Genomic DNA, 9,196 nt, shown 5'->3' on the forward strand with positions numbered 1-9,196 from the left:
AGGAAGTGCCAGGACTACCAGGAAATACACTATATTTTAATTTCTTCATCAAGATAGACCGAAAGCAAGCCTGATTTTATTGTCAAAAGAACAGGAAACTCCTGAGGAGCACCTCTCTGCCCTCTGACTCATCACTACACTTGAGGAGCACAATTTTGAATATGCTGCATAGACAGAGAAAATGACTCTATGGCTAATGGCCAACATAGTGTGAAAGAGTGGTGTCACTCTAGATATCGTGTGACCTTTGGATTCACACAGAGTCTTCCTTGGACGATACACCTCTCGTTGCAATGTAAGGAAAGGGATTGTCACGGCTCACAGTTTGGGAGTACAGACCATCACAACTGGAAAGACAGCAGCAGGAGCCTGAAGCTGTCAGTCACATTGCATCTAGAGTCAGGAGGCAGAGGTGAAAATGTTCTTCCATTCATGTTGAGGGTGGGTCTTCCCACCTGAGCTAAAACCCCTTGGAAATGACCTCACAGACACACCAAGATGTTTGTCTCCTAGGTGGTTCTGAATCCCAGCATCACAGATATGATAGACAGGTCCCTTCTCTTTATTCGTCCTTCTCTTTCCTCCCACAATCCCTTGCAGGACACCTGAGAGTTTGGGGGTGAGTTGCAACCAGTCCCTGAGAAACATCTCAGTATAAAGACATAATCACTTTTAGGTTATGTTTGTCTCGTTTTTGCTTGAGTCAGGGTTCTCACCATATGGCCCAGGCTGGCCTAGAACTTGCAGTGTAACCCAACTATACTAGAAATTTAAGTCCTACTGTTTTGTCCTCCCTGAGGCTGGGACACAGATGTGCTCCATCATGTCCAACTTGTCCCTATCCTGCCAAATGTCACTCTTGACCAATGTTAAAGAGGAAAACAGTGTCCACCTAGCACCTCAGTACAACAGTAGGGAGGAGTCAGTCATAGTTCTTGGTGCATAGAGTTCTTTACTCCAACCCAAGGGAACTTTCCCCCCCGGTTGGTGGCTTTGCTAAAGGATTGAAGTCTACAACCCTTGTCTCACCAGTGGTTGGTGTCTCTTCTCCCTGGAGTGTGTCCTGAGACCCAATTTAGAGTTTGTTGCAATTCAGCAACCCCACATTTTGCATAAGAACAAATTGCATAAAGTAGCAGCTGAAGAAGACTGAAGAACAGCTCGCAACGTGCATTGATGTCCTCATTTTCCCAGCTTCAAGAGTCTGACTTTGGGGAAGAGTTTGCAGTGAGAGCTAAGAGTGTGAAGTGTCCAGGTGCCCCCTGTGTGACCCAGGCTAACCTCGGGCTTCGGAGCTAAAGCAATTCTCACAGCACAGCCTCTCAAGTAGTGAGGACTGCAGGTGAACGCCACCATGCCTGACTTAGGAGTTTTTTGGTTTTTTTGTTTGTTTGTTTGTTTGTTTGTTTTGTTTTTTTGTCAGAGCTCAGAGTTCATAAGAGACTTTTTTATTGGCCTCTGAGGAATTTGAGCAAGTTAGTTAGGTATCATATATTTTTTTCGAATTTTCAGAGAAAGAGAAAAGTCTTCCAAATAAAACTGCAAAACACAGTATTTTGAAGAAAGAAAGGGAACACATTTTTCCTTTCCACTGTCTCAAAGATTAGGGGCATCATCTATGAAAAAGTAATAAATAAGTTTTTGTACCTCCTAGGAAGCGGCAACCGGCGCTACAGTAGTCCATCCTGGCTAATTTAGGACAGTGAATATGCTTGCTCAGGCTGCTCTTAATGTGTCCTAACCCAAACCACTAGATGGGACTCACCTCGTTACGTGTTATTTGTCACGCTCGTAATAATTGAAAGGTAAACCTTAGTCTTACCTTTCAAAAAAAAACCGCTGCAAAATGGCATGTAATGTCAATGGTATCATGAATGGGCTGTGGCTAGGAGCTGGCTCTGTAACAATCCTCTTGGTAATAGTTTTAGCGCTAAAATGGAGTGGTGTGGCCACTGACAAGACACACCTGCTTCTGCAAGCAGCTCCAATGAAACTCACTGGGTCACCCGCAGAAAAGAAAACCAAACTCGGGAGTAGGAGGGGCCCAGGTAGAACAAGGGGGGGGGGGAGCCAATGGGAGGAGGGGGACAAGGGAGACAAGAGGGACGACAGGGGGAGGGATATGATGAAAATGCATTGTGGACACGGATGAGTATGTATAGTTAACCCATTGTTACCTGCAGATAGCAACACAGGACACGGAAACACTTCTAAAACGAAGAGAAAACTCGGTTGGAGCACAGAACCAAGCTAACCAGAGAACATGGAGGCTTCTTTCTTAACTCAGATCACAGTCTGATCAAAGGCGAAGTGTAGCCGAGTCCTAGGTCTCAAAGCCTCAGGACACCAACTGTCTCTTGCTAGAAGCAGGTCATATAGTCTCAATCCGTGTCTTGTGGACAGTTTCTCTTAAGAAAGTGTCAGGCATAGTTTCTGTAGATTTCAGAAAGTCAGATTTCACCAAGGAAAATCACCCAAGAGGCTCAGGGCATTTTTTTTATTGTATTTGTGTGTGTGTGTGTGTGTGTGTGTGTGTGTGTGTGTACATGATTTGTGAGTGCACATTGTGTGTGTGTGTGTGTGTGTGTGTGTGTGTGTGTGTGTGCGTGCGTGCGTGCACAAATGCCCTGTTGTTTGTGTGGACATCAGAGGACACCTGTGAAGTTGATTCTCTCCTTCTGCACTCACCTGTTCTCCAAGGATCTCACTCAAATGGTCAGGTTTACATGGTAAGTGCCTTTACCTACTGAGCCATCCTGCCTGTGCTTGGAGCTCTCTTTTGTTTACATGATTTTTGTTTTGTTTGTTTGGGGTGTTGTTTTTTTTTTCTTTTTGTTTTTAAGACAGGGTCTCTCTATATAGCCCTGGCTGTTTCTACTTACTATGTACACTAAGCTGGCTTCACAGAGATCCTCTGCCTCTCAAGTGCTGGGATTAAAGGGATGTGCTAGTCAGGGGATTCTTAAACATACAACCCCAAAGGTTTTCTCTCAACAGATCTGCAGGGGACATGTAAGACTCTTCACCCACGAGAAAAAAGTGTCACAGGTTATTGTCTGATGCGATCAGAAGTGAGCATCAAATCTCTCCAGTAACAGACTAAATAAAACTGGCAAAAAGCGAAGATAGCTCATGTGTAAGTTAAACCAAAGGTTTGAGCAAACTGGAGGTTCGGCCTATGGTACGAGGGAGTTGAAGTGCTGCGAATATCTGTGTAATGTTAGGTCTTGCTGGCGGCGTTCACCAGGGGACCCAGTGAGCCCACTCTACCTTAATCTGAATGCTGGGGTCAAAAGGATAAACATTCATATATCAGTTTTGTTTGTTTTGTGTAAAAAAAAAAGTTTCCATTAGAAAAAAAAAATAGGAAGAAAAGGCCAAGGTTGTAACTCAAAGGTAGTTTGCCAAGCATGCACGAGGCCTGGGCACAATCCCTAACACACAGAAAGGTCAGGTCGGACAACATGGCAAGGTCTTAGAAAAGAGAGAGGAGAGAGATTAGGAAGGAAGGGAAGGGAGGGGAATGAGAGAGGGGGGAAGGGAGGAGTATGAGAGACACAAAGAAAAAAAGGAGGAAGAGGAGGAGAAGCTGGGAGAGAAAGAAGGAGCAGAAGTGAGGAAGAAGGAAGGAAGGACACCCATAGGAAAGTAGGTAATTATCTTTGTATAAAGGATATGTGAATATGGAACTCATAGAAGAAGATAGACCACCGACCCCTGAGACTTGAAAGAGCTCTCCCTCACCAGTACCCAGACAAAGTGCACATCACCGAGGCTCTATTTTTTACAACCAGATCAAAGAAACAAGTATTTTTAGTACTTGCCATAACCAATACCAGCAAAGGCAAAAGGAAGTAGGCGTTGTCCTGCAGAGTTGGTGGGGGAAGAAATCCTTTTCCCACTTTTTGAAAAATGGATAGGTCAATGTCTCTGCGGTCAAATTTTCCTCTGGTTAAGGATGGTAACCAAACAGCAATATGCAAATGAGGTCAGGTGCTGCCCTGGAACAAACAACAGGAAGGAGACAGAAATTACAAACAGGGAGGGCCTTTCTGTGTAAGAAAAGCAAGAACCCTCATCTAAAGAGATGGGGGCTCAAGACCAGAGATGAGCATGTTGTAGCGTTACCAGAGGTGAGGGAGAGAACTGGGAAATCTTAATGAAAGTGAGTGTGAGCTATCTGGAGCAGGCAGACCAGCTCGCAGTCTGTGGTGGGCATCTGCTCCGTCGTAACTGCACCGTTCGAACACAGGGCTCTACCCTTTCTTGTAACCCCACTGACTCAGCACTTAGAAGTGTCCTCATATTTTTCCTTTAATGAAGTTCAATAAAGTTAATCCAAACTTACTATGTTCTACAACAGGAAGAAAAGGGCAAACTTCCCGTGCTAAACATAGAGCTTTCAATAACCAAGGAATTCGGAACTTCCAATCTGAAAGCATTTGGCAGCCAAGGGATTTGGAAATGGCTGGGGCCTTGTTATCACAATTAGTTTTGAGCCACAAGAGAGCACCCACGGCTTCACTCCAGAGGTGGAAGAACTTTTGTTAAAGTAGCAATGAAGTGCCCTTAATGGAAAACTTGTGATCAAAACACTGGAGACACTGGCCTGGATAGAGACCTAACATTAAGAGGGACAGTGTCAATCACTTGGTTAAGAGACTACCTCTCAGGAAGGCAGGGCTGCCCTAACAAGGCACTTTCACCTTGGGCGGTGCTAAAGAGATGGGCGGTGCTAAAGAGATGGGCGGTGCTAAAGAGATGGGTGGAGAAATAATCCCTTTAATGAGGAGCTGTGCTTTCCTTCCCAGACTTCCTGCCCCACAGAGCAGCCCCTACACACTGGGAAGGTTTAGCTAGGTCCGTCCATCTTTCTGAAAGGTGCAACTTTCCCTTTTCTTTTTGTTTTATTTTGTTTTTACTTATTTTATTTGTCTGTCTGTCTGTTTGTTTAGTCTCCTGTATTCTGTTTAGGTGCTGGCCAGAATCTAAGCCTGCTCCTTCTGGACTTTGGGTTTCCTCATTCTTTCTTTAAAGCCCTCATCCCCACCATGTCCGCAGGAAAAAAAATAAGTATGAATTCTTCATTTTCCCAGCCCCAACCCCACCCCCGATTAATAACCTGGGTTCTGTGAATGACAGGGTCCCTCTGCCTTGTGCTTTCAGTACTGATGGAGGAAGAAAGTAAAGGCTATTCCCAAAGAGGTCCTGAGGGGCCAGAGGATCCATGACTGACAGAATTTTTTTTTTTTTTTTTTGGTTCTTTTTTTTCAGAGCTGGGGACCGAACCCAGGGCCTTGCGCTCAGAATTTTTTTTTTTAAAGATTTATTTCATGTATGTGAGTACACTGTCGCTGTCTTCAGATGTGTCAGAAGAGGGCATCAGATCCCATTACAGATGATTGTGAGCCACCACGTGGTTACTGGGAATTGAACTCAGGACCTCTGGAAGAGCAGTCAGTTTTCTTAACTGCTGAGCCATCTCTCCAGCCCCCACGACTGACAGAATTAATCTGCCTCTCTGCTTAGCACCACTCAGCTAATGACAGGCATTGGGTGAGCTCCAGCAGAGCTCTGGGTCTGTCTGTGGAATCATGTTTCTTCTACTCTCTGTCAAAGGGATACCCGCCATTCTCAGGTACTTCCCCTCATACCAGACAGGAGAGATCTAAGAACAATGGAGTGCTTCGTGGTCTTCCACAGAAGGGCATTGCTTGTTGTATCTGAGCTAAGAAAGTGCTGCGCGTAGCTAAGAACCTCTGCTGCTCACCAGGGAGACAGCAGTGTGGGGACTGTCAACTCCTAACTCCAGCAGGCATCATGCTCCTGCCTCATGACTGGCTCTTTCCAACACTTCTGCAGTAATCCTAGATCTTCTTTGTAAATGTAGAAGTAGATTTAATTTTTTCCAATTTCCATTATTTATTACAGAATAGTCAGATGTCCGGAAAGCTTAAATAATGGAATGAACATCCAAAACCTACCACATAGTTCTAACTAAAAATTCTTTTTTTAAAAACGTATTTTTTTTATTTTATTATTATCCCTTGGAAGCCTGTTTGTGTTCTTTTTCTTTTAATTTATTCACTTTACATCCCAATATTGGCTCTCCCTCTCCTCCCAGTACCTCTCTCCATTCCTCCCTCCCCTTCTCTTTTGAAAAGGGAGAACCCCCTTTAGGTAACATTTCCCCTGCTATCCCCCACTCCCCACCCCCTATCAATACTCCCTGTCCCCTATTCATGGCACATCAGGTGGCTGCAAGACTTGATGCAACCTTTCCCACTGACACCAGTTGAGGTGGTCCATTTAGGGGAATGGGATCCATAGGCAGGCAAGCAGGCAACAGATTTGGGTAGAGCCCCCCCCCTCTTGTTGGAGACCAAGCTGCCCATCTGCTACAGATGTGCAGGATGCCCAGGTCCAGCCCATTCTCACTCTGTCTTCTGTGGTTGGTTCAGTCTCTGGGAGCTCCCAAGGATCCAGGTTGGTTGACTCTTTTGGTCTTCCTGTGGAGTCCCTGTCCAAGATACTTTATGTCATTTGTGGCTATTGTGAAGGGAATTGTCTCCCTAACTTCTTCCTCAGCCCATTTATTGCTTGTATGAAGGAAGGCTTCTGGTTTCTTTGAGTTAATTTTGTATCCGGCCACTTTGCTGAAGGTGTTCATCAGCTGCAGGAGTCCTCTGGTAGAATTTTGGGGGGTCACTCACGTATACCATCATATCATTTGAGAAGTAGTGGTACTTTGACTTCCTTTCCAATTTGTATCCCTTGATCTCTTTTAGTTGTCTTATTGCTCTAGCTGGAAGTTCAAGTACTTACTATATTGAAGAGTGTGGACAGCCATGTCTTGGCCCTCGCTTTAGTAGAATTGCTTTGTTTCCCTCCATTTAATGTGATGTTGGCTATTGGCTTGCTGTGTACTGTCTTTATTGTGTTTAGATATGCTTTTTGTATCCCTGATCTCTCCAAGACCTTTAACATAATGGGTGAGGATTTTGTCAAAGATTTTATTTGGGCATATAATGGGACAAGCATGTGGTTTTTTTCTTTCCGTTTGTTTATATAGTTGATTACATTGATGGACTATTGAACCACTCCTGCATACCTGAAATGAAGCCTATTCGATCATGGTGGATGATGCCTTTGATGTGCTCTTAGATTCAGTTCGTGAGTATTTTTTTAATCAATTTTCATAAGAGAAATTGGTCTGTGTTGAGGTAGAAATCTTGGCTTGCGTCTGGACAAACCACACCAGGCCAACATGGTTCCACTTGGAAAGGTTTAACGAAAGGACAAGGGAGAGGGATGAGAGAGAGAGAAGAAAAAGAATAGAAGAGGAGAGGAGGAGAGGAGTAGAGGCCGGCCATGAGCATAGAAAGAAGTGGGGAGGGAGATGGGCAGAGCAGGGACAAAGGGGGAAGAGGGGAAGAGCAAGAGAGAGCAAGAGGGAACAAGAACAAGAAAGTGAGGAGAGGGCACTCAGCCCCGTTTACAGTATCAGGCATACCTGGCTGTTGCCAGGTAACTGTGGGGCGGAGCATGCCTGGCTGTTGCCAGGTTACAGTGGGGGTGGAGCTTAGACAGAATGCTGTCTGAAATTCTCTTTCTTTGTTGAGTCTTTGTATAGTTTAGCTATCAGGGTGACTGTGGCCTCATAGAATGAGTTTGACAAAGTTCTGTCAGTTTCTATTTTGTGGAATAGTTTGAGTATTGGCATTAGCTCTTCCTTGAAAGTCTGGTAGAATTCCGTGGTAAAACCATCTGACCAGGGCTTTTTTTTTTTTTTTTTTTTTTTTTTTTTTTTTTTTTTTGGTTGGGAGACTTTTAATGACTGCTTCTATTTCCTTAGGGATTATAAGGCTATTCAGAGAGTTTGTCTAATCTTGATTTAACTTTGGTAATTGGTATCTGTCTTTAAAAAAAATCATCCATTTCATTTAGATTTTCCAATTTTGTAGAGTACAGACTTTTGAGAAGACCTAATGATTTTTTAATTTCTCAGTGTTCGCTGTTATATCTCTCTTTTCATCTCTGATTTTCTTACTGTCTCTCAGTCTTTTAGTTAGTTTGACTAAGGGATGGTCTCTCTTCTTGATTTTTCTTAAAGAACCAGCTCTTGGTTTTGTTGATTCTTTATGTTGTTCTCTTTGTTTACAATTGATAGATTTCATCCCTGAGTTTGATTATTCCTGCTATCTACTGCTGGGTATTTTTGCTTCTTTTTCTCCCCTAGAACCTTCAGGTGTACTCTGTCCCCCCTCCCCAGAAGCTTTTTAGTTTATTTTACCCTCAGAAATTTGCATATCACAGCAGAACATCAAGTCACCACAGAGCCACTCCTTTGGCTGTCTCCAGTCTCCACTCACTTTTTGCCAACACCAACATTGGCCTTTGCAGTCCCCCCCCCCCCCCGACCTTCTTCATTCTGTTCTTGTGTTCCTTTCGCTGTTTGTGGGAGGTCCTTTTCTTCTCATAAAGGCCATGTCTTGCAAGTCTGTGTTTAGGCTCATTCTTCTTTGCATAATCTAAAGAATCATAGATCAGGCCAAAGCCAGTTGTCTTGCCACCACCAAAGTGGGTTCTGAATCCAAATACAAAGATGACATCTGGTGTGGTTTTGTACATCTTGGCCAGCTTTTCCCGAATTTCTGTCTTTGGTACTGTGGCCTTCCCAGGATGAAGGACATCAGTGACCATCTGTTTCCTCTGAAGCAGACGGTTTGTCATGAACTTCCTGGTCCGGATGGTTACCGCGTCATTCATGATGACTACAGTGCCGGAGCTGTAGAGCTCAGTGTACTCTTAATTCATTACTATGAGAACTCTACAATTTCTTTATGAGGGTACTTAGTCCTATGAACTTTCCTCTAAGCGCTATTTTCATGTTTGGGTATGTTGTGCCATAATTTTCATTGAATTCCAGTTCCAATTAAAAATTCTTAATAAAATAAGAATTGTATGAAGTAAAAAATATAAACAAGAAGGTAAATTTAGTAGACTCCATATTGAACTAGTAAAATAAGCCCCAACTATGAAATGAGAGGAAAGATAGCATGTGCATTCGTTTGATATTGAATACAAACTGTAACTGATAAAGAAAATTATGCATTTTATTTAGCAATTTCAGTCACCTGGAAAGAAAGAACATTGCCATGTTTCAAGAAAGCGAAGCCCAAAAGTCTGCTTTTAA

The 9,196-nt window shown here is 43.6% G+C and overlaps 1 pseudogene; it reads right to left on the reverse strand.

The window, feature by feature from the left end:
• Positions 1-8,275: 8,275 nt before the first annotated feature.
• LOC134482116 (small ribosomal subunit protein eS24-like) lies at positions 8,276-8,772 on the reverse strand (annotated as a pseudogene).
• Between the last annotated feature and the right edge of the window lie 424 nt (positions 8,773-9,196).

The sequence above is a fragment of the Rattus norvegicus genome, chromosome 15, assembly GCF_021556685.1.
Source record: "Rattus norvegicus strain SHRSP/BbbUtx chromosome 15, alternate assembly SHRSP_T2T, whole genome shotgun sequence".
Taxonomy (NCBI): Eukaryota; Metazoa; Chordata; class Mammalia; order Rodentia; family Muridae; genus Rattus; species Rattus norvegicus.